Raw genomic sequence first — 26,777 nt, 5'->3', positions numbered from 1 at the left:
ATTCAAATAGCACATGCATGTGTTTCATTTAAAGACTCTAAGGATGTTGTCCATGAGACACTCGAAGGTGGCAGGCGCATTACAGAGGCCCATTGGCATCACGTTAAACTCGCACAATCCGTCAGGCGTTACAAACGAAGTCTTGGAGAGGTCGGCTTCATTCATAGGGACCTGCCAGTAGCTAGATCGAAGGTCTAAAGAAGAAAAGAACTCTGCTTCTTGCAGAAAATCGACGGCGTCACCGATTCTGGGCAGCGGACAAACATCTTTTCTCGTGATCTTATTAAGACGCCTGTAATCAACGCAAAATCTGATGCTGCCATTCTTTTTTTTTTTTTCACCAGTGAAACCTGAGATGCCCAAGGGCTGTTTGAAGGTTGTATTACGCCACGTCAAAGCATATCGTTCACCTGATCATCAATGGTACAGCATTCAGCGTGAGAAACTGGATATGGGTGTTGGCGCAAAGGTGTATGGCTACCAGTGCCAATTTTGTGAACGATAGAAGACGTACAACCCAAAGGAGGTTGGCTATGGTCAAATGACATCTTGAAGCGACCGAGTAGAGCGAGGAGTTGGGTGCGCTGAGTTGCAGGAAGTTTAGGGTCAATAGATGGGAAAAACGTATCCGGAGATGAAATGGGAGTGGTATCAGAGGTAATGGTGTTCAAGTGAGGAAATGGCAAGTCATCAGGTGGGTGACTGGATGAAACATAATGAATTTTCTCAAGGTGACCGAGGACTTCGCCACAAAATAATATGGCTGTGGAAGGAAGCGAGTTCGTTAAATAAATGGAGCCACGTGAGTTTTCTACGGTGACTACGAACGGGAGAAGAAAGCTTTAGCGAGAGCCGAAGGCGTCGGAGTGGATAAAGAGGGCGGTGACAGAGGGTGCGTCGTCGCAGAAGAGTGGCACAAGAACACAGGATAGAGGAGGGATGTGAGTGTCCACGGCCATGGTGACTCGAAAGATAGTGGCTCTAAGAAGGTATTTTAGACGTCCATGCTTCACACACGGCAGTTCACACATCGCCGAGCACTCTAGTTCGGCACGCGCACAGTGAACGACGGCATGATGAGTGCAGAGGAAATCCCAGCCTAAGATGGTATCGTGTGATTATGGGGAAAACACGACGAATTCGACTGCATACAAAATATTTTGGATGACCAGTCAAGCTGTGCACGCCGCTGATGGTTGGATGCGATGTGCAGTGGCTGTGCGTAGAGAGACGTTGGAAAGCGGCAGCGTATGCTTCTTCAACTTGCGGCAAAGTTCACCACTTGGCACAGACGCGGCAGCACCAGTATCAACTAGCGCTTTCGCAGGTAGACCATCAATATGCATAGTTATTTCATTAGCAGGTAAAAATGGAGGCCTTGAAGGTTTCGATATGTCCGCAGCTCTTGCTTCGGGAACTGCGATGGTCACTTTTCCGTTTGTGGGGGTGGTGATCGAGGAAGCATCGGAGAAATATATGGCGTCGTGGTGCGGGTGACCCAGACCTGTCGAAGCCGCGGCGACGTGGCGGCGGCTGATTCGACGTGGGATAGGGGGGGGGGACGAAGACGTTTGTGGTAGCTCTGGACAATAGAAGTCGCAAGTCGCCTCACCAGCAGTAGGGTTGTAATCGCGAAGATGACAGCAGCGCGCTACATGACCGGGAACATGGCAGAAAAGGCAAATTGGCTTATTATTTGGAGTGCGCCAAGGGTTAGTTGATGATGGTGCGGGGTGGCGAACAAGAGATGGGTGGGGACGGACAGGTAGACTTTCTGCGTAGAGGAGACGGGGTTGTTGAGCAAGATCCGTGACGGTTGGTAGCGACGGCGGTGATCGTCTGGCGGCCTCAGCGTAAGTGAGAGGGGCGGAGGTAGCCTAAGGGTGGTATGCGGAAGACAGGGCGTCAGAAACTTGCTCTTCCATTGCCTTGCGGAGCATTGGGGTCAGCGTGTGCGCACTGATCGGAACGTATGGCACAAGAGACCATTGGCGTGGCGCTTCTTCTCGGACGAACTGCTGGATTTGCTGCATCAGCGTGGTTTTTTCAGAGGAAACAGCGCCAATGGTTAGCGCAGATGTAGAGGTCGTGTCGAGGTTTGGAGGTCGAGTAGAAATCTGTTCTCTCCGCAGGTCGTCGAAACTCTGGCAGTGCTGAATAAGCTGGGCGACAGTTTGCAGGTTTTTTTGCCACAAGCATGTGAAAGGCGTCATCCTCGATACCTTTCATGATGTGCCGTATTTTGTCAGTGTCAGACATGTCGAAATTTACACGACGGCAAAGGTCCTGAACATCCTCAATCTACGAGGTAAAAGTCTCGCCAAAGCGCTGTGCGCGGCAGCGCAACGTTGTTATAAATTATTCGTGAACGTTACACCTAAGCAATTGTATTTTAACCTCCCTCAGGGGTTAAGCAGTCAGCGTGTGCGAATGTTTTAGTGCGATTTTCTTGCGTGTTATACGAAGGCCTTCTGTTGTATTTATGTTTAAAGCCAAGCCTGACGTGTCTTTTGGGTGTTCTACAGACTTATTTCAAGGTTTGCTTCGTCATGCACTGTACATATTTCCCGGAATAAAACACAATTGCCCACAAACAATCATATCTGTATACCTGTTGTACCAATGGTCACAATGAAATTTACATAAATTAAAAACAGCAATATACCCAAGACGCTGCCCTGGGGTACGCCGTATGTTACTGGAAGACAGCTAGAGTTGATACTTTCAATAGCGGTAAACTGCACTCGATGTGACGCATAAGCCTCTATCCAAGAATTTCTATTGTTCGGAAGATTGTAATCTCTAAGCTTCTAAATTCGTTTATAATGAACTACTTAGCCAAATTTCTTACAGAAATCTAAAATTAGAGTGTCCGCTTGACCATTATTATGTGAACTTTTCGTATATGGATGAATTACACTTAACAATTCTATCTTAGTGGAATAGCCTTTTCTAAAGACGTGCTGAAAGTATATCATTTCTTAGTAAAATTCTGTGCTGTGGTTGGCAAAAACATGCTCATGTAGTCTGCAGCAAAAAAAGTTGATGATATTGGTCAATCGCTATCTAGCTCTAAATGATCGGCCTCTTTATTAACAGGCCACAAATACTCAAGCGTGCTGGTTGTTATTAAGGGGAGATGTGGGTCGAAAAACGCTAATTTTTTTTCAAAATTACCGATTTTTAATTTTCTCCTGTTTTGATAAGATTAGTACCTCTACTGCTATGAAAAAAATAATGCAGGTCGAGACTTAACTAGAAATGATTTAAAATTGCATCTAAAGGGCACAAAGTGCCTGTTAAAAGATCCAAAGCGTGCAGTCTTCGAGCACCTTGCCGCCGATAGTGCACCGCCGCTCGCCATTGTTGATCGCTTGAATCGAAGAGTCGAGCCTCACTCTTCAAATAAGAACAGTTTCTCTCGCTGATGCAGCGGAATAAATAACAAAAAGAAGCACTCTTCTGTGCGTTTTCAAGCGCCGCGACTGGCTTAGCACGTGGTACAAATCGGGAACCGCCATTGGCTGCTGCGCGCCTGTATGTGCTGTGAAACCTAATGGCGGGGTCCATGTCTTGGCGAGCAGCGCAGCTGTACAATGCTTTTGTTGTGTAATTATCTATGTTGTGAATGAAAAAAGCCATTGCTCGCAAGTGAAAGCCGTTGTGCGGCATGCTCTGTAGGAATAGGCTACGACAAGCTGGTCCGATTTGCGGCAGTTGTTGGCTTGCAAAAGCCAATGCATCAAAAGTAATTCATACCTGTCAGCCGCAAAGTTCGTGATGCGGCAATGGATGACGTCAGCGCCAATCTTGAGTGGTCGAAAGAGCTCGCAGTGAAAGAACTTAGCAGGGACGACATTGCTATTATGTACAATGGTATATGGCACAAACATGGCTGCAAAATGGCATAACACTGGACTTAGTTTGAATTTCACAGTCCTGTCGAACTTCTGCCTAGCTTGCAGTTGGCATAAGGCTCTGCGAGATGGAGCGGAAGTTTGGCAAGCGTTTCATGGCCCTGTCTGTGAGCGAAATGTCTGTGAGGAGTCGGCTCGAAAAATCCGAGAGGGACAAACTCATGGTGCTGGTGTCTTTTAGTCGCAGTGGGCACCACAAGAAGGGTTGTTCTTTTTGGTGTAGAAATTTCATCTGATTTAATGATATCTTTCATTGATAAAAACTTACTTTTCACTTTAAACCCCGCAGGGGCGCCTGCGCAAGTAGGCGTTTGGTGTGTAGCGACACCACGGGCCCGAGCTAACGGGGGAGTTTCTATTCCCTCCCACGCCTAGCCGTGCGTGGCTTTGCCGTGTACGGGGAAAAGGGGATCCTGGGGGTTGAGCCAACGCTGGGTGATTGGACCTTTAAGGCCCCCTGGCAGAGGCAACACACCTCTTTGGCCCCGGCTTCACGTAGACGGCACCCCTGGGCTGACCCACCCAGGGGAAATCGGCAGTCGCCTTTTCCTATCTCTCTCTCCCTACATCTTCATCTTTCTTACTTTTTTAGCTTTCCTGTCTACTTCTCTCTTCTGCTTACTTCCAATTTTCTCGGCGGCAAGGGTTAACCCTGTGCAAATAGCATACCTTGGCCTATGCGCATTGGGTTATAGCAGGGTTGTACGGCTGACGTCTGCAAGCTTTTGGCATCCGCAAACTTGCAGCGTCCCCTCGTTGGGCTCCGTGGTGGGTGGCCGCCAACGCTGTTGAACAACATACAATTAGCATGCAGAAAGCATTTCCTTTACTTAGTGATCGTGCCTCCTCAAAGCGGGTACGCACCGAAGACATCAATTTTTTCATCCGGCCAAGACAAATGTTTCCTCGTTTCCACGTTATACACTGTGAAAAAACTAACAAGCAAGCCAGAACTGTATCCCCCTTCATAGTGGCTAGATGCTTAACCGAAACTCTCGGTGCTGGGTACAAGGTTACCAAAATGGCCAGCGGAGATCTACTTCTTGAGATACGTGACAAAGACCAATTCGATAAGTTGAACACCCTCACAACGTTTGGAGACACACCCATCAGTATTACGCTACACAGGTCCATGAACTCATCTCGCGGGGTCGTATCGGACGTAGATTTGCTTGACCTGACCGAAGCTGAACTTCTGGAAGGATGGAAGAGCCAGAACGTGACAAACGTACAGCGTATTAAGATCAGAAGAGATCAAAAGGAAATCCCAACCAAACACTTGGTACTGACCTTTGCTTCGAGCGATTTGCCGGAAACTATTCAGACTGGGTACACAAAGACATCCGTGAGACCATATATTCCCAACCCCCGCCGCTGCTTCCAATGTCAGAGATATGGCCACGGCTCGCAAAGCTGTCGTGGCCGGAAAACTTGTGCTCTGTGTGGAGTCGTGGGCCATGCGTCCGACAACTGCGAAGCACCTGCACACTGTGTGAACTGTGGCGGTAATCATGCTGCGTACTCACGTTCCTGTTCTTTCTGGAAAAAAGAAAAAGAGATCATCACTTTAAAGATAAAAGAAAACATTACGTTTAAGGAGGCAAGAAAAAGAGTCTCGCCATTTTATGGCCCCACATATGCTGATGCGGCGAGCCAGGGGGCAGTGTCGCACCAGCCCTCGCCACTCCTTCGGCCTGCGCAGAGCGAGTCATTGGCTGTGGCGCCTGCCCCCAAGGCGGCAGTAGTTGAGTCTACTCCGCCTACTATTGAACAGAGACCAGAGACTCCAGGGTCCTCGGGTCTCAAGGCCTCACCTCGCCAGGCGAGGCCCAAGCTTCGAAAAACCAGCTCGCATGAGCAGGCATCCAGTGCCTCCGAGGAGGCAATGGATACGGCGGCACCCCTTGTGCCAAAGAACGGCGCGGCTCTTTGGAGCGCGCCAAGAGAACAAAAAAGCTCATAACAGGGCCTGATAATAGCACTGTTATTTGAGCTCGACCTTTCAGCTTAAACAAGTCACTCCCTTAACCTAAACACAGCACTACTTTACTTCCAATATGGAAACACAAATTATACAGTGGAACGTCAGAAGACTGCTTAGGAACCTCGACGACGTCCAAGAGCTTTTATACAAACACTCACCTCAAGTGCTGTGTGTACAGGAAACACACCTAAAATCCTCCAATACAAATTTTTTACCTGCTTACGTCATATACCGAAAGGACCGAGATGATGCTGTTGCGTCATCCGGTGGCGTAGCCATTATTATTAACCAAGGAGTAGCGTGTACACATTTACCACTCCAAACAACCCTTGAGGCAGTGGCTGTTCGAGCGGTACTTTTAAACAAACTCGTCACCATTTGCTCTTTGTATGTACCTCCCCACCACCGTCTTGAAAGACGTGAATTTCAGTCTTTAATAGACGAACTGCCTGAACCCTATTTGCTTCTTGGCGACCTAAATGCACATAGTGGACTCTGAGGCGATTCTCGCCGTGATGCACGAGGTCGTCTCATTGAACAATTTCTCTTCTCTTCCGGTGCCTGTTTGCTGAATAGGAAAGAGCCAACATACTATAACGTTGCCAACAAAACTTACTCGTCTATAGACCTCAGCATCGTATCATCTTCACTCCTACCCCTACTGAAATGGAAAATCATAAATAATCTATATGGAAGTGACCATTTTCCTGTAGTGTTGAGTTCACAAACAACATATGAATGTCCTCTACATGTTCCCAAATGGCTGATAAACAAAGCAGACTGGGAACAGTTCCACAACACTACACGTTTGAGTTGGACAGACATATGTAGGTTAAACATAGATGAAGCTGTGAAGTACTTCACAGCTTTTCTAACTGACGCAGCAGCCAGGTGCATACCGCGAACATCTGGAATGCCCGGCAAACGACACGTCCCATGGTGGAACACGGAGTGTCGTAATGCGCAAAAGGAACAGAACAGGGCATGGAGACTGCTGCGCAACTCGCCAACAGCGGAAAATCTTGACACGTTCAAGAAAATAAAGTCTCAAGGAAGGAGAACGCGTCGGCAGGCCAGAAGAGAAAGCTGGCAGAAGTTTTTGTCAGGGATCAATTCATACACACAGGAGGCAAAAGTCTGGAACATGGTCGGTAGGGTAGCAGGGAAACAAGTACTCACACTTCCACTCGTAAACACTCAAGGTGATACCTTGGAAGATCAGGCAAACTTCCTCGGGGCACACTTTGAACGGGTATCCAGCTCGTCCCACTATACTGACACTTTCCAAAAATACAGAACAAGAATAGAAAAGCAAAAACTCGAACACAAATCCACTAGATACGAGGCATATAACCAAGCTTTCAGTCTACCGGAGCTCCGAACATCTCTAAACTCCTGCAGCACTTCTGCCCCAGGTTCTGACCGTGTGGTGTATGAAATGCTAAAAAACCTACCAGCCGAAACACGAAAAACCCTACTTTGTTTGTACAATGCTATCTGGTTTTCTGGCACTATCCCTACCTCCTGAAAAGAGGGTATTATTATTCCCATTTTGAAAGAGGGCAAGGACCCTTCTTTAGCTTCAAGTTATAGGCCTATTGCACTTACAAGCTGCTTGTTTAAAGTATTCGAAAAAATGATAAACTGCCGACTTGTACATATCCTTGAAACAAACAATTTGCACGACCCATTTCATTGAGGGTTTCGAGAAAGTAGATCCACCACAGACCGCCTTGTTCGTATAGAGGCACAGATCAGAGACGCCTTTGTCCATAAACAATATTTTCTCTCTGTGTTCCTCGATATCGAAAAGGCGTATGATACAACATGGCGTTTCAGAATTCTAAGAGACCTGTCCCACCTTGGTGTGCGCGGAAGAATGTTTCATATAATCGAAAGTTACCTGTCAAACCGGACATTCCGTGTCCGTCTGGGCAGTGTGCTCTCTCAAACATATGTCCAGGAAACAGGCGTGCCACAAGGTGGCGTGCTTAGTCGCACACTTTTTATTATCAAAATGAATTCTTTGCACTTGTCAATTCCCCGCAATATGTTCTATTGTACATATGTCGATGACGTTCAGCTTGGCTTCAAGTCATGCAACTTGGCCATGTGTGAGCGGCAGGTTCAGCTGGGTTTAAATAAGGTCTCCAAATGGGCAGATGAAAACGGATTTCGACTTGACCCACAAAAAAGCACGTGTGTCTTGTTCTCTCGAAAGAGAGGCATGCACTCGGAACCTGACATTCAACTGAACGGGCAACGTCTGTCCGTCACAGCCGAGTATAAATTCTTAGGCTTAATCTTGGACAACAAGTTAACCTTCGTACCGTACATCAAGTATTTAAAAACAAAATGTTTTAAAGCCATGAATGTTATAAAAGTGTTGTCTCGTACTACGTGGGGTAGTGATAGGCAATGCCTCATGAACCTCTATAAAAGCCTCATTCGCACCCGCTTAGATTATGGGGCCGTTGTCTATCAGTCTGCTACTCAAAGTGCCTTGAAGATGCTGGACCCCGTGCACCATTTGGGCATCCGCCTTTCTACGGGTGCTTTTCGCACCAGCCCCGTAGAAAGCCTTTATGTTGAGTCAAATGAGTGGTCGCTTCATCTGCAAAGAACCTACATGTCCTTTGTATACTTCCTTAAGGTGAAAGCAGACAAGAGGCACCCCTCATACTCTACTATTAATGACTTGTCGAGCTCCATTCTTTTTCAAAACAGGCCTTCAATGAGGCAGCCCTTCTCAGTTCGCCTGAAGGGTCTAGCTGAGGACACTGGAGTGTCACTCGAACACAGTTTAATGGCTCCTGTAGCATACCCGCCACCAAGGCAGTGGCAGACTATAGACTGCCATGTGTCTTTTCTAGAAGTTACAAAACATGCGCCCATTGCCCATATCCGAACATATTTCCTGGAACTTCAACACAAATACACACGTCCTGAGTTTTTTACAGATGCCTCTAAGTCTAACTCCTCTGTGTCCTACGCTGCTGTTGGCCCTTCTTTTTCGGATGCTGGCCCTCTACATCCAGGCACAAGTATCTTCACAGCGGAAGCTTACGCGATACTTGTGGCAGCTAAACACACTAAACAATTACAAATACAAAAAGCAGTAATTTATACAGACTCCCTCAGTGTCGTAACGGCTCTGCACAGTCTTAAAAAACAAAAAACCCTTTCCTTGTCTCACTATACTCCATATTTTGCACACTCTACACACTCAACCAACATGTTGTGGTGTGCTGGGTGCCAGGGCACCGTGAGATCCAAGGCAACGTGAGGGCGGATCAGCTCGCTGCATCCGTCCACAAAAACACTGCCCCTATACCCATATCAATCCCGGTCCTTGATCTGAAGCCGTCTCTCAAACAAAACCTCAGGGACTACTGGCAGAGCAAGTGGGATACACACACACAAAACAAACTACACGTTATCAAGCCACACCTTGGCCATTGGCCACCAGTATCAAAATCACGTCTAACAGAGGTAACACTAACAAGACTCAGGATAGGACACATATACACGACACACACACACATCTTTTGTCGGGTGGTGATCCACCATTGTGTGATAAATGTGGGGAGGCATTAACAGTTCTTCACGTTTTAATTCAATGTAAACACTTAGACACTCTAAGAAGACAACACTTCCCACTATCCTACCGACAACATATACCTTTACACCCTGCAATGTTCGTCGGTATGGAACCGCTTTTTAGTCACAAATCATTATTAGAGTTTTTAAAGGAAATTCATAATTTTCATATCATATACCCGGGCATACCGTAGCACGACCTCTCTAGAGAGGTTTTTGCTGCGGTGGCTACACAGGAAAGCACTTGCCTCACGGCCCTTGCACGCAAGGGTACTAACCTGTGAGGTACTTGTGCTAATGCCATACATGTCCACCATCGTTTTTCATTATCACCAACTTTTGTCACCTATTCACACCATGCACACCTTTCATGGCATAGTCATGATTTTATTACTTGTATGTTTTTACCCGCTTTACTGCGAGGAATTTTATGGCCCTTATACAGCCGCTAATCACAACCATTGTCCACATTCCTGTCTCATGAACTGGCGCTCTTTGGCCATCAAATGGCCCTTGCGCCAAAAAACACCATATATCATCATCATCACTTTAAAACTTTTTTTTCAAATACAAAATTTGCCATTTTTTTCAATGTGCCTCTCCTTTTTCGGGCACTTCTAGTGCTTTGATCTGCATGAAATTGTGCCCAAATTTTTTTCAAAGTATGACAAATGCAATTCTCTAGTTTAAATTTCAATATTTTATTGTATATTAAAAAAGTTGTTGTATACCTTCACTATATATTAAATATGGACTTTTTACGTTTACTATTTTTCACGCGTAATACATATTTTGTATGTGCTTGCTAATTAGTTATTCGCACTCTACACTTTATTTGAAGCATTATGAACTATGGATAGTAAAAAATTACAGAAATATAGGGATGAAAATAGGGGGGCAAGAGAGTTAAGGTTTTCAATTTGCCGTGTTGCAGAGCTAAAAGTGTGTAACTTACATAAAAACTAATTATATATTTGAAATCAGCACAAAAAGTTCCATAAACAGCTCAAGCTTCATTGCTATAGGGTGAATATTAATAAAAGTGTCTTCGAGTAGCATCTCCCCTTAAATCCACTTATGTGCGAAGTACAACAGTGGTCCGGGCTGCTGTACGCTATGACCACGTGCTGCCTTCTCCACTTCAAGTAACGCGCACAATACCACGCATAGCATTACCATCTGTAGTGAGTGCTCCCGCCACAAAGAATTCTTCCTCTAGCCTTTCTAGCTTCTTGGGAATGATAATTACATAGACAAAACGAGATGTCGCATAACCGTTTGCAGTATCTTGAGCGTGCAATCGTGCCAAATAGAAGCCATCTTCCTCTTCTAACAAAGCAACCTAAACGTTGTCTTCACTCGTAAAAATTTCAGTTCATCGAAAAAAGATGTTGAAGAAATGTATTCTAGATTACGCCTGTGTAGTCTGGGTCACAAATTAGCAGTTCTTGATACAATAAAAAAATCAGGATTCATGATTTGTCTTCAGTAACTTACCGTTTTCAAAGTGCCACTGAGTTATTAGCATTGCTTGGCAGGGAAACATTAAAAGCTAAAAAACACTCGAAACCTAACTTATTCTACCTTATTCTTTATAATCAAATGGGCATTGACATCTTCCTTACCAGTCAGCATCACCTATCTTTCAAACCACGGTGTGGTTCTGAAAATGCACGACTACTCCAAGAAGATACATGCGTGCAGTTGTAATACAAACAAAGTTTTCGAGTCGTTTTTCTTGCAAACTGTACGAAATTAGATATTTTTTCTCGAAGTTTATATTTCCAACAATATATATTCGCTCAGGTTTTGTTTCAGTTTTGTCGCTTCTCTTCCCTTTTGAATTGTTGACTTACTGTAGTCATCACTTAATTTACTTGCCTTCATAATAACGTTTGCTTTTTACTTGTTTGTCACTGTAGTACAGGCAGCACATGGTACTAAAACTGTCTCCCCTGCGATAATGTCTTGGATATTGACACAACTTGAGTTTGTAAAAACAATATCCTATAGAAGTTTCTTAAAACAGTACATTCATATGACTAGAAAATACTGAACCGGTTTCTACTGTGGTTTTATTTCATTTCGTTTTATTCACTTAAAGACCCGTGAGGGGGTATTACATAAGGGGTGGGTAATTATAAAGACAAAACATACAAGCCAAACATTTAACATAGAAAGTGCTTATTGATATTTGCTATGAACGATGATCGGAAGGGAATGGTTGCGATTTCACGGGGAAGGCCTATCCAGTCTGGTGCGGTACGTGTAAAAAACGAGGCAGAGAAAGTAGAAGTCCTGGAGCGTGGCTGAGCAACTTGAAGCAAATGGCTCGTGCGGTGAGATATGCGTGTAGCGGGAACGGTATAAGGTGTGGTATGCAAGGAACTATGAAAAATTTTGTGGAACAATGGCAGGCTGGCAATACTGCGGCGAAGTTCTAGATCTGGTAAACCAGATTGTACTTTCAATACAGGTACGCTGACAGTGGAAGAGTATGAACAGTGAATTAGTCTAGCGGCCCGGTTTTGAAGCGATTCGATGGCGTGTGTAAGATAAGATTGTCAAGAGTCGCAAATTGGAGATGCGTATTCTAGTTTATGTCGAACGATGGATTTGTATGCTTGTAATTTTTCGTGTTGTGGAGCGAGGCATAAATGGCGTTTAAGGAAACGCAGTGTTTTATTTGCAGATGAAATTATATTAGTGACGTGTATGTTCCATGCAAGATCGCTACAAAGAATGACGCCCAAATACTTGAATGACGGAACATTTTCTTGGGGGATGGCATTACTGTGTACGGATACACAAGCGGCATGTGGCGGCGATGGAATGAAACGAATTTACATTTACTCGGGTTAAGTTCCATGAGCCAGCGCTCGCTCCATTCTTGGAGGCAGTTGAGGTTCGCTTGTAAGGATGACTGTTTTGAAATGTCAGTAACAGTGTCATATATAACGCAGTCATCAGCAAACAGCCGGGTTTTGCAGGTTAGGTTTGAAGGCAAGTCATCTATGTATATAAAGAATAAAAGGGGACGAAGAACCGAACCCTGGTGTACTACGGACGTTACTGGAAGAGGATTAGAGGTACGGTTGTTGATATTAACAGACTGGGAGCGGTTTGTAAGGAATTCTCTGATCAAAATTAGTATGTTCGGGTGAAGGTATAACTGGAAAAGCTTTAGTAACAGTCGAGAATGGGCTACTTCGTTGAACGCTTTGGAAAAATCTGAGAATACGGCATCGGTTTGTAATTTACAGTCCAGGTTAGTATGCAAATCATGAACAAATAAGGCCAGTTGCGTTTCACAAGAGAAACCTCTGCGGAACCCATGTTGTGCTGGATGAAAAAAACTGTTTGAATCAAGAAAGTCTATAATATGCGTGTTGATGACGTGTTCCATAATTTTACAAGGCGCTCTGGTTAAAGATATGGGACGATAGTTTATAGGGAGTTTTTGCTACCTGATTTGAAAATTGGAACGACCTTCCCGTTCTTCCAGTCATCTGGTAGACGTTCTGTTAAAAGTGACTGTGAGAAGAGCAAGCATAGAAAAGATGCACAAATATATTTTGTATTCTTAAGGAATTTAGAGTTCATTTCGTCAATACCAGAAGAGGAGGAAAGTTTTAATTAGTTGATTAAGCACATAATTTCATTAGCAGTGAACATCCTTTACTGTGAATCCCCCTCGTTTTTACTTCAATGTCCGACACTTGTGCGCGAGAAGATTCTCTGCAGGTGTGCCATGACAGCATGCGTTTTATGTCACTCAATGTGACGAACGTCACAGCGGCGTCAGAGAATGCGCTTGACATAATATACAAGCGGGAGCACGTGTTGCTGCAGAGGCTTCTGGGTGTAACGTTTTATTTCCGTTCTTCTAGTGTGTTCAGCGGTCACCTCGATAACGAGCTCTCGGCGTTAGACGCTCACGCAAGTATACACGGAAAAAAGCAACACTGATACCGCGACTCAGGACGTAAAGTTCGTCAACGAACCTTTCTCCTCGGCATACTATCACAGGAAACCAGCAAAGCGCAAGGTTTCCTGCACGCGGCAGGTTATGTGAGCCCTTTCTTGCGTCAGTGGGACAATCGACCTCTTTGAAATGCACTCGGGATTTCGAAGGCAAGTTTACTTTTTTCACGTTCCCACTCATTGTCACACCACAATACTACGAGGACAGGCCCTGAAAGCTTACAATAGAGTGACACTTAGTTTGTTCGGGAAATACAATTTTGAGATTTGGCAGTTATCTGGTAGAAATTTTTTTCATCTTTTAAGAATATCGTCACACTTGGGTACACTCGTTGTTTTAAAAAATAATTTTGGTTACTTTTTCTCAACTTGTTGACAGGAAGTATTTGTCTACTTCTCAAGGTCAGTGCTTTTTTTTCTCAAAACAACATTCAGGGGGAGAGGGGGTCGTGATTTTATTCTCGGGATAAGGCACAGGCCAAGAAAAATTTTGATATATTTTAATTAGTGGCATGCATACATACATAGATAACAACTAATTGACGCAGTAGCTAAGAAGCATGTGTATATTTTAGTATAGAAAGAGTTATTCTCAAATGGCAATTTCTATGCATCTACAAACGCAAATACTTCACAAATCCTGTTTTTGTTCTGTGATCACCACTTTAGTTTAGCCTTTGTAAGGCATTGGTTTACCTGTGTACAGTGTTGCCGTGCTAACCATTATTCTTATAAAAAAGTACCTATGTACAAAAGCTTTGCAAAAATACAATGAATATACTAGCCAAAACTTTAAAGCAACAATGAGCTTCATTGTGTAGCCCAGGAAATTTTAACACAACGAAAAACAAAAACGGACAAACAAAAAGAGAGCTGTGGTGAACGAGGCTCTCTTTTCTTCTATTTGTATTTTTTCGTGCGCTGTTGACATGTTCTTGACAATAAACTACCAACTCAACCAAACAATCGGGTCAATCACATCAGTGCAATCTGCACCTTCTTTTAAAATAACTTGCAAAATGTATAGCCATAGCTCTCATTACCACGGCTGTACAGTGAAATTTGAAGTTTAAGTTCATGTTAAGCAGAAGAATATATCCTTCTCTAGTTTAGGCGCAGCATTCAACTTCTCTCAATGGCACCTTCACTTTCAAAAATAAGCTTAAATATTTCTTTCACTCACTCATACTTTAACAGAATACAACGACTACCGGGTGTGAGAGCTTGGTAGTCGTATATAGCATAGCGCCGAAAATCACCCACTCGCGGTAGCAAACCGGACATCTTGATGGGAACAGAATGCGTAAACACATGTGCATTCTACGCGGTCGGTGAATTTAACAAACCCGGCAGATGGCCCAAAGGTTATACGATAGGTGTTCATCTTAAATTTAGCGAAGGCGCCTGAAAGAGAATTTGAAACAAATTCGAACTCGTGGCTCTTAAGTTAAGCTAGAAAAAACAATCAGTGTAGATTAGGTTAGTTTGACATGTTTTCTTAGCGTCATCTACAGTGCCATGTTTCTCAGTTATTGTTGTGAATGCCAAGTGTGTTGCGTATTGCTTCCCTACGACATGCTAAAATAGCAAGCTCGAGGTGTTGAGGCACACAACATTGGAATATGATGAAGTAGTTCAGAGGAACGTATACTGCGGCAGCAACCGTGCAAGTGGCGACGGTCAAGTTGATGGCAGCCCGACTTATGCAATTGGCCGTGGAGCCACCAATGCATCTTTCTTTTGTTTCGCACGTCGCAATAATTTTGTTACAGTGAAGCTGTTTACCTCTATAGCCTGGTGGTGGGATCAAATCCCGGCTGCAGCAGCTGCATTTCCGATGGAGGCGGAAATGTTGTAGGCCCGTATGCTCATATTTGGGTGTACGTTAAAGAACCCCAGGTGGTCGAAATTTGCGGACCCCTCCACTACGACGTCTCTCGTAGTCATATGGTGGTTCTGGGATGTAACACTTCACATACCAATCAATCAACCTCTACAGCCCTGCATATTCTCCTCAGAACCAGGGCGAAAGTGGGGCATCGCATTACGTTTTACGAAGTCAAAATGAAAACAAGAATATAGGCAAAAGTAAAGAATATGGTGCAAGAAGTGAAACGCACTTACCCGGTACTTACATCGGAGAAAAGAAAAAAGAGAGAATGAGGTAGTGTAGGGTAAATTTTAAAGCTCGCCTTGAACTTCCGTCGACCACTGCAACAAACCGAAGAGGACTTGGCCTCGCAAAAGCGGCGCAAGAGGTGGATTTTCTCCTCACCTCACCAAAAATTAGGTAGAAAACTGACGACAGATTGGCGGACGCTGCAAACCCATTTTTTCCAGCCTTTCTCAACTACAAAAAATGTTTCCGGAAATTTACTCAGACGATTTGTAAAGCACGTAAAAAATATTAGCGGCCTACCTAAGCCACTGCAGTGAGAGTTTTGCAAACACCTATCAGACTCCCTAAAAGCTCTCCGGGATCAACGGCGTACAACGCTGCTCAGCTCCAATTTACAAGATCAAACCTGGCCTATTCAGCTGGCCAGTGAGCTTACTGGAAGGCAAGGTCGACTACCCTCTGCCTGAGCAGTCTTGCCTGTAGCAGTAGCCGGATCTCGCAATAAAGTTGTTTCATTCATTCACGCTTTTCAGGGCAGTGCGAACGCACATGGATGAAGCAAGTCGGTAAACAAGAGGGGTGCCCTACTTCTGTACTCCCTGTATTTGTTCGTCTCTTTTAGCGTTGCCCCACCCAGTGTTGCGAATGTACCAGTAGCCTTATCACGATCACGCCACAAACAAGTAACGGAGCAAAGAGCTGTATAAAAAAGGAGCGCTGATAGAGACAGCGATAACAAGAGCGTGCCAAAATGGAGATTGCGTTGATAGACCTTGAGCCTGGTGAAACTTGTCACCGTACGCGGGTGCACAAGCCGTAGAAGCGAACGTACGGGCGTCCATAGCACAAGTGCGAAAAAATCGTCGCGTTTAATCTATCCCCGTTGGGTTGTGTCGCTGCTCCACGAAATTTTCCAGCGAAGAGTGTTAACAACATGAGTGAAACGGAAGTTTATTGCATACTAGTTACAGCCCTTCAGGTGAGTGGAAAACTCTTCGATGTAACAAAATTAGATTTTTTGATCGTAAAAACAAGTAAACACAAACACGATCTTGCAGCAAATGGTCCGAAGCAAGCAACCAGAGCTGCTGAATAGACTGCCGATTTCGGGGGTTAAAGTGCCGGCAGCGGAGGTGGCGTTCAAAGTACCCAGAGCGTGTGAAAACGAATGCGACCCTCGAAGAATGCGCTGGGAACACGCATATTAGTATGCGTTGTTTTCCAATTATTTTCGCTCTCTCGATGGAGGCGTTGTCAGAGATCATCTCAATCCAATACGGCAACTTCACTTTTTATAGAGCTCGCTTGCCACATAGAATTGCCACATTTCAGTATTTCCTGGGTATGACCGCATGAATGGCATTGTTGCCTGTAGCCACTGAAATGGTACGGTGTTCACAACTGAAGTTCACAAATTACACTGTTTCGCTGTATAATATAAAAACGCAGACTCAAATCTTTACGGCTATTCTGTTTCCTAGAGATATAAAGCTTGAAAATTTTGTGCGTTATTTGGTCGTTTGATTTGCACCATCAAAAATTTTACCAGCCATTAATAATATGACAGGTCGATGTCTATAAGAAAAAAACTTTCCACAAAGTGAATGTTGATGAGTGGGCGAAGCGGTGGGATTGTTCGATGTTACTCAAATCACCCGTGGCATTTACCTCTCACGCATGTAAAGTAATGCCGAATTGTGACAGATATGTGCAATGTTTATTGGTCCTGGCTGGTATGTTGTGTTGAGCTGCGAATTTTGTTTTGCCTTCATTATTACTGCTTTGTAGTGTTTCATCTAGCCTGAAGACAGCAAAGAAAAGATCTGAGCACGTTCCCCTGGTGGTTGTTGCTTGTTTTCAGTTATACGAAACGCATCGTATAGCATATGGTGATGTCATCTGCTGCACAAGACGCTCGCTGTCCATGACAATCATTGTCATCTTCTTCATCGCCATCAGTGTCAACGTCATCGTCATGGCACATATTGGCTACCTTGCATGTGCTGTGTCGTGATGGTAGAAAGAGAATGCGTGGTGTGAAACGCACTTGTTATTTATCGTCAACAGTATCATTGCCATCAATAGCGGCGTCTTGTTCTGGCGGAACATTTTGATGCCTCATTAAACTCGAAGAAAAATGACCGTCGACACAAGCCATACGAAAAATCGTCATCATCCATTCAAATCACCGTACGTCGCCAAAACGTTGTCAGCTCATCGGAAAGTCAGTATGGCGTCATGACGGGACATTGTTGCTTGGTGAAAGGTGGGATGATTTCGCAGGCACTGCAAAGCTACGCGAGGGAGGTGCGAACACACCCGGTGGCTTTGTCGATCGTGGTTTCCGAACCACGTTTAATGCAGAAATCTGTTGGCAGGAAGAGCAGAGCTTGTCAATACAACTGACTGAGAATAAAAAGAACAAGGTGAAAATGGCTTTCGGCTTTGATTCGTCTTTGCGAAACGCGTAAAGGCCGCGAAACTTGGTTTGGCCAATAGTGCAGAGGTATGATGCCAGTTCTTTCAAAGTGTTAAGGCGTTTAATAGCCGGCAACCAGTGATTATACTCTATGGCTACAGTCACGGTAATGCACGGACTCACAACGCGAGCGGCGTTCTTGTTGAGTAGCCCGAATAGAAGGTACTCAAGAGTTCGGCCCATTTCAGAGCCCAAAGGCTTCGCTACAATTACCCCGGGGTCAAAGAGCGAGCTGTCTGGCGACCTAACAGTTTGTTACTATGAGCAGGTCATAATAAGCCTTCAGGAACTCTACGTTGACGATGTCGCGCCTGCGGCAGCGCATGTCCGAAGATTGTTCGACGGGTTCGATCAGATAGTTGACCGGAGATGTGCGCTTGATGACACGGTAGGGGCCTTCGTATTTGGGAAGTAGTCTGGAAAAGAGGCCAGCTACAGAGGTCGGAATCGAGAGCCATAGAAGCGCACCAGGAAGAAACGTGAGCTCAGAAGTAGTGGAGCCATCATGAATACTCTTCTGCCGCTCTTGCTCATGCGTCGTAAAAGTCTTTGAGAGCTCGAGACACTCTTCAGCAAGCCTTGCTGTCTCAGAAATAGGTGCACACTCAGATGGATTTGGCGTGTACGGGAGTATGCTTTCCAGGATGTGCGACGAATGCCTTCCGTACAGCAAGAAGAAAGGTCAAAAACTGGTCGTGCTCTGAGGGGCAGTGTTGTAGGCGTAGGTGATGAAGGGCAGTATACCATCCCAATTCGAGTGGTTGGCGGCGACGTACATCGAATGCATGTCGCTGAGGGCGCGGTTGAAGCGTTCGGTGAGGCCATTCGTTTCCGGGTGGTAAGCAGTAGTTTTGCGGTGGGCAGAATGGCACTCCGTCAGAATGGCTTCGACGATTTTCGACAAGAAGACATGGCCTCTATCACTGAGAAGCTCTTGGGGTGGTCCGTGGTGCAGTATGAATTGACGCAGTAGGAAGAACGCAATATCGCGCACAGTAGCCGCAGAAACAGCAGTGCTTTCGGCGTGTCGCGTTAAATGGTCTACGGCAACAATGGCCCAGTGGTTACCAGCCGACGTCAGAGGAAGTTGTCCATACAAATCGATACCTGCGCGCCCAAACGGACAGTCAGGATAAGGTAACGTTTGCAGACCGGAGTGTCTGCAAACGTTACCTTGCGGTTGGCGGCATTGACAAGCGAGGCAAGAGGGAACAAACTGCTGCACGTAGCGGTGCATCCCGCGCCAGAAGTAGCGTTGCCGAATGCGGTGGTACGTTTTGGATACCGCAAAGTGCGCGCGTTGCGGATCAGAATGAAAAGATTCACATATCTCCGACGCAGACTGCGGGATATCATGAGCAACCACTGCTGGCCATCGGCGTCGTAATTGTGTCGGTGTAGGAGGCCGTCACGGATGGCGAAATGGTGAGCTCGATGACGCAAGGCACGCGTGGGTGGTGTTGCGGATGGATCAGAGAGCAAGTCGATCAGAAGGGCGATCCAATTATCCTTTTGTTATTTATTTAGATAATTAAAATATCTATTTGCTGCTCAATCACTGGACGGATGGGAGGGATAAGGGTATTGGCCAATTGTTGAGCAGCCGGTAGGTGGGCAAAGGGTAGGAGAGAGAATTGGCGCGCGATTTCCTCACGGATGAAGGACTTGAGGTCTGCCATCAACGCCACTTGGTCATAACTGAGCTCCAAGCCAGCAAGTGTTGCAGCTTGTGGTGGGGAGCGACAGGTCGTTGAACGCTGCCGCCGGAGCTCCTCGTAGCTCTGGCACAGTGTGATGACGTCAGCCACTGTGCCGGGGCTTTTGGCGAGCAGCATCGTGAAGACATCATCGTCAATGCCTTTCATATTGTTTCTGATCTTTTCAGACTCAAACACGGTGTGATTGGATTGGTTGCATAAGTCCAGGACTCACTAGCCTACTGAGAGCGTTCACGTAAGCGCTCCTTGGCTTGCAGCTTACGAACGGCAGGAAGGCCGAAAACGTTCATCATAGCGGTGTTAAATCGGACCAGGTTGCGAAATCTTACGCACCAGTGAAGATGGGTGGATCATGGATCCTGGACACACCGGGACAAGGGGGCGGCATGGGAGGAGACGTTTGCTGAGAGGCTTCGTGGGACATGGTAGATGGTAGGGTACGTGATCAAAGCTCCGAGGGCATCGAGAAGGAACACAGCACTCCACCAATTTGTTAAGGCATTTATTAGCCGGCAACCAGCGATCATCTCCTATGGCGACAGTCATGGCCAAGCACGGACTCACAGCACGAGCGGCGTCCTTATTGGGTAGCCCCACTAGAAGGTACTTGTGGTAAGAGTGCTTCCCACAACCAAAATCGAAACTGGAAGCGAAACCGACAGGGAAAATAATCGACGAAGACAAAGTGTGCACGGGGTCAGACGAACGTGAGCGCGAGAGTTTCGGAACAGCGACGGGCAGAGGAAGAACGCGGCCAGCTAGCAAGAGCGCTAGGCGTTGGGCCTCAGGGGACCGAACCAACGAGCGGGTGTCACCAACCCAACCGGGACGAGCGTGACATGTTCCTGAGGCGAGTGGCGGTTCCGGGCCGGGCCTGACATGCTGTTCCTGTGCCGGACGAGCGTGCGGGCCAGGGCAAGCGGCTGATCCTGTCCAGACTCGGGTCCAGCACAACCAGTCACCGAGATCGTGGCCACGGTGCCACGTCGTAGCCGGTCCGGCACAAGCGCCAATTGAAGGTGCGACCTCGGTGTTGCGTCGGCCGCAGCGTGGGGCCGCCTGGTCCAGCACGAGCAGCTGATGGTCTGCTCGTGAGCTCCCGTGCACTTGGAACCTCCCCGTGGCGAGGTTGCGTCGTCGACGCCATCGTTTTCAGCGGGAGCGTGAGTGGCATCCGACGGAATTAAGACTGCCGAGTAGTGAGGACGCGTGGGTTACTCGCGGGCACGTAGCCATAGGGACTGTATGACTGAATTACGGAGCCAGTGTGTTGTACAGATAGCCACAGTGTTGTGATTGTTTTGTGTGTGAAGTCAATAGATGTTTCTCTTGTCCTTGTCTTGGGTTTCTGCGTCTGAGGGCCCAAGAACCACCACAATTGGCGAGCCTGCCAGGATGGCTTATTAAAATCTAAAGCCATTACTCAGACGCAGCCTTTGTCATGGACAGGGAGAAATTTATTGCACTTGGCCGACAGCTAGGGTTGGAGAACGAGGAGCTCAGAGAGTGGGTTGAGCGAGAGTGCGTTGAAGCTCGAGATGAGCGTGATAGGGAGTGCGAGATCGCGAAAGAAAACGCTGAGAGGCAGCAGAAGCTGTTAGAGCAGCAGCAGAAGGTGGAGGAACAAGAGCTGAAGATCCTCGAACTGAAGCTTCGACTTCAGGAGAGCGCAAGCAGGGTACAGCCAATGGTGGCTGACGAACAAGGAGGATCCAGCATGAGCGCCAGAGGAATAACAGAGGTCTGCAGTCCTCATAAACTTATTCCGCCCTTCAATGAGGCTCGGGACGACCTCGACGCGTACCTGCAGCGATTTGAACGGGTCGCCACGTGTCAAGGGTGGCCGCGTGAAAAGTGGGCTCTTTCGCTTAGCCTATGCATGACAGGAGAAGCGCTAACAGTCATAGGCCGGTTAGATCCAACAGCTGTGCTGAATTATGATCAACTGAAAGCGGCGCTTCTTCAGAGGTTCCGCTATACTGCGGAAGGCTACCGCGAAAAATTTCGTAAAGCGAAGCCCGAAGAAAACGAGACTGGTCTGCAGTATGCTGCAAGACTTTCCGGCTACTTTGACCGTTGGCTTGAAGTGGGAAAAACGGAGACAAGCTTTGCTAGCTTGCGAGATCTGATGATAAGTGAGCAATTCATGAAGGGTTGTTCTCCGGCACTCAGGATCTTTCTCAAGGAGAGAAGTTGCAAAACCCTGAGTTCGCTTTGCGAGACTGCCGATAACTTCATGGAAGCACAGGCGCTCACAAACTTAGGAAAAGAATGGATTCCCAAGGATCCGGGACCTTCGGTGTCCAAGCCGGAGTCCGCGAAGAAGACGGAGAAGCCTGCAAGTCGCTGTTTCCTTTGTGACAAGGCAGGCCATCGCGCAGCCGACTGCTGGTCCCGCACGAAAGGGAATACTTTCAGCCAATGCGGAGTATGCAAACAAAGTGGACACAGCAGTGATAGATGCCCCGGTAGAAAATTTGGCAAAGACCAGGCATCATGTATGCTATCGGAAGAACGCGAAGACTTGACACCTGAACACCATAAGAGTGGCTACATTGTTCTCCAAGACGGCGGAACAATACCCATCGTCAATGCCACATCAAGTCGACGATCCGCGAACGTTGGAGTCGCTGACATGCCTGTTGTGGAGGGGTTCCTAGAGGACAGACCAGTGCATGTGCTTCGAGACACCGGCTGCAACACGGTCGTCGTGCGGCAATCCTTGGTTCCGAAGGAGAAGTTCACGGGAACGACGAGCCCAGTGTACTTACTGTACCGTACTGTGCGATACCTCCCAGAGGCAAAAGTCCTTTTGCAATGTACATTGTTTACTGGGGAAGTACTCGTTAAGTGTATGACCGACCCATTATACGACGTAATTTTGGGCAACATCAAGGGCGCGGCATTGCCGGATACGTTACCTATGAATGAGTCAGCACCACAGCATGACCATGGCCACGTGGAAACAAGGCGTGCACCATGCACAGACTCTAGCAAAGGGAATGCTGTCAATGGTGAGCAGGATGTATCTGGCAATTTGCACGCAACCCAACCAAGATCGAATGCGGAGGAAGCGTATGAGCCACCGCATGAAGCCATGGAAAAGTGGCCCCTACCTGAAGAAGTCCTCGTGGGAAAAGCAGAAGAAACGAAGAAGCACACTTCTTTACCTGTGATGACTCTGCCTGCTTTACAAGTGGGAAGTGAGGCGCTCAAAAAATATCAAGTGGATGACCAAACTTTGCGAAAGTGTTTCGAGGCGGTTGGCAAGAAATTCATGTTGAACGATCGAGAAACAGTGTTTTTCATTCGGGACGGAACCTTATTCCGCAAGCACAACTTGCCAGATGGAACTAATTTGAAGCAACTTGTTGTACCACGACAGTTGCGTGAGGTGGTGCTGAAACTAGCCCACGAAGGCATCTTAGCCAGCCATCAAGGTATCACGAAGACAGTAAGCAGGGTCACTGGAGAGTTCTACTGGCCGGGTGTCCAATCCGACACAAAACGCTTCGTGAAATCTTGCGACATCTGTGGATGGATGGATGGATGCTATGAGCGTCCCCTTTATAACGGGGTGGTGACAAGTATGCCACCAGGCTCGAAAAAAAAAACCTTTTTTCCCTTTTTTTTATGTTGGCCTAATGCCTCTACTTCGACAAATTCTATCTTAATGGAAAAAAAAGGTAAATTTTCAGCTTAAGTTCTCTGCCATTTACGGCACACTGTCCATATTTTATTTTTCCAATATTTATTTTTGTCCTTTCTCTCTAATTTTCTGCCACCAATACTCTAACCGTCTCTTACTTATTTCAATCGCGGGTGTGTTCAGCTTTCCATTGTTGTCCCTAAAACCCAAGGCTTCTTGTAGGCTCGTGCCCAAACGTACACCTGGGTGGATATCTCCACATTCAATCAGAACATGCTCCGCCGTTTCCTTATCTTTCCCGCAGCATGTGCATTGTTCTTCTTCTTTACTGAATCTTGCTTTATAACTACGTGTTCTAAGGCAACCCGATCTCGCTTCAAACAGTAAAGCGCTTCCCCTTGAATTATCGTAAAATGCCTCCCTCCTTATTTCATTTTTGCCCTTTCGGTAGTTACTCAAAGCCGGTTTTTTCTCCATAGCTGCCATCCAGTAAATCCTCTCCGCCTCCCTGACTTTTCCCTTAACGCTCTTTGTTGACATATGGCTTACAATACCAGCCGTATACTTACTAGTGAGTCTTCTAGTTCTTTTTCTCCACTGTGTGTCCACGCTCTTCCTATACAAATACCGGAACACCTTCTCTGCCCATCTACTCTCCTTCATATTTCTTAGCCTTTCTTCGAACCTTATTTTGCTCTGCGCTTCCCTCGCCTCAAAACCTGCCCACCCCATATCACCCTTTACAGCCTCGTTTGTCGTCTTCCCGTGAGCACCCAACGCGAGGCGTCCCACAGTCCTTTGATTTACATCCATTCCCGCTTGCACCTCTGCCCTCATGCACACCACTGAGTTCCCAAAAGTAAGCCCTGGAACCATTACACCCTTCCACAGACCTCGAAGCACCTCATACCTATTGTATCCCCACAACGCTCTGTGCTTCATTATTGCCGCATTCCTCTTTCCTTTTGCTGCCGAGGCTTTTTCCTGTACCTCCATGTATCTATCACTCTCATTTACCCATACTCTAAGGTACTTGTATTCACTTACCCTCGGTATTTCTTGGCCTTGTATGGACACCGTCTGATCACAGGGATCATTGAATACCATCAATCCACACTTCGTTACACTGAATCCTAGTCCAAGAGCTTCACCTTCCCTTCCGCATATATTCGCCAGCTGCTGTATATCATCTCGACTGTCCGCAAATAAGACGATATCGTCCGCATAAAATAAACCTTGAAGCAGGATGTATCCAGGTCTGTCAACGGATGGTGCCACGCCACCTGGTGGGACGCGCTCTTTTGGGCACCACGCCTATCATCGAGACACCGTTTACGAGAGTTGGCATTGATATTATCGGCCCATTGTCACCAACATCTGAAAAGGGCAATCGCTACGTACTGACAATGATAGATTTTGCGACGCGATACCCCGACGCGGTAGCACTTCCCTCCATTGAATCGAGACAGGTTGCGGAAGGTCTCCTGGAAATGTTCTCTCGCGTTGGCATACCTAAAGAGATCATCAGTGATCGCGGCACGTCTTTCATGTCAGCAGTTATGAAGGAATTCAGCCGACTTCTTTCATTCAAACAACTGCCTACTACGCCATACCATCCGATGGCCAATGGTTTGATTGAACGTTTTAATGGGACATTAAAACGCATGATAGGGTGAATGTGTCAAGAGCGTCCGAAAACCTGGGACCGTTACATTGGTCCGTTACTGTTCGCCTACCGAGAGCTTCCCCAATGTAGCACTGGATTCTCTCCTTTTGAACTATTATACGGTAGATATGTGCGAGGGCCAATGGCTGTTCTCAAGGAGCTCTGGACGAACCCTCGCCTCGATGACGAGACCAAGACGACATACACGCATATGATGGAGCTGCGGCAACGTTTAGAACGCACCTGTGCGCTCGCACACGAAGAATTGATGAAGGCGAAGAAGCTGCAGAAAGGGTACTACGATAAGAAAGCGAGACAGCGCGAACTTGTCCCTGGTGACCAGGTGCTGGTGTTGTTACCAGCCGATGCTAACAAGCTGGTGCTTTCCTGGAAGGGCCCCTTCCCTGTTATTGAGAAACGCAGCGAACTGGATTACCTAGTAAACCTGGGCCACAAGGTTACGCTCTTTCACATCAACATGTTAAAGAAGTATGAGGAGCGCAAGCCACTAAGCCAACGAACGGCTGCAGGCGTTACCACGGCGTTGCCAAGTGACACAGACGAGGTTCAGTCCGATGAAGTGCCCCCTATCACACTAGAACAGACACAGGACTGGACGAATGTTACCATAGCATCGGAGCTCAACGCTGATGCACGACAGCAAGCCACAGCGGTTCTTAAAGAATTCAGAGACGTTTTCTCAGATGTACCTGGGAAGACTGACATTGTTCACTGTGAGTTGAAGCTTACATCAGAGGCTCCCATACAGGTACGACAGTACCCGCTACCTTTTACTGTCAAAGGTGCCGTCGAGGCGGAAGTGAAGGACATGCTGCAGTTAGGTGTCATTGAAAGGTCAACGTCAGCCTATCACTCGCCCATAGTGGTCGTCAAGAAGAAAGATGGCACCATGCGTTTGTGTATTGACTTCCGACAACTGAACAAGGTCATACTTCCAGATTGTGAGCCGATCCCTCGCACAGATACGATGTTCGCTAAGCTTACGGGATGCAACTACTTCTCGCGCTTTGATTTTACTAAAGGATACTGGCAGGTACCTATGGCCAGTCAGTCGAAAGAGCTCACGGCTTTCTCATGTGAATCTGGCTTGTACCACTTCAACTTTATGCCCTTCGGCATCAAGACTGCGCCGGCAGTATTTAATCGGTTAATGCGAGTCGTCACCGAGGGGATTCCCAATGTGCTATATTACTTTGATGATGTGCTCGTCGCTACTGAAACTTGGGAAGAACACTTGGTAACCCTAAAGAGATTGTTTGAGCGCGTCAGAGCGGCTCGTCTAACTATAAAACCAGCGAAATGTGCGGTCGGCTGTCCGACTACCACTTTTTTGGGCCACACTGTTGGGCAAGGTATGCTGCAGACGAGTAAGAGCATTACTGATAAGATACAAGCAGCTGTGCCGCCAACGACCAAGAAGGAATTGAAAGCCTTTCTCGGCCTATCAGGTTATTACCGCGACTTTTTGCCCAATTACGCTGAGTTGACATTTCCGCTCACAGAACTTACAAAGAAAGGCCACCCCAATAAGTTATTATGGGGTGAAGAACATGAGAGAGCGTTTCGACAAGTGCAGAATCTATTGTCCACGCAGCCTGTGCTGAAGTCACCCGACTTGCATAAGCCATTTGTTCTGCGCA

At 46.6% G+C, this 26,777-nt stretch overlaps 1 protein-coding gene across 1 annotated transcript in view; it reads left to right on the top strand.

The window, feature by feature from the left end:
* Positions 1 to 16,414: 16,414 nt before the first annotated feature.
* The window catches only part of LOC142788787 (juvenile hormone acid O-methyltransferase-like), a 56,592-nt gene continuing 46,229 nt past the window's right edge, over positions 16,415 to 26,777 (top strand). Inside the window, exon 1 of the mRNA XM_075884977.1 lies at positions 16,415 to 16,583. The gene's annotated coding sequence lies outside the window, so the exon portion shown is untranslated. The remainder of the gene's footprint in view (positions 16,584 to 26,777) is intronic.

This window comes from Rhipicephalus microplus, chromosome 1, assembly GCF_043290135.1.
Source record: "Rhipicephalus microplus isolate Deutch F79 chromosome 1, USDA_Rmic, whole genome shotgun sequence".
NCBI classification, from domain to species: Eukaryota; Metazoa; Arthropoda; class Arachnida; order Ixodida; family Ixodidae; genus Rhipicephalus; species Rhipicephalus microplus.
This window is presented reverse-complemented; position numbering and strand designations above follow the sequence as displayed.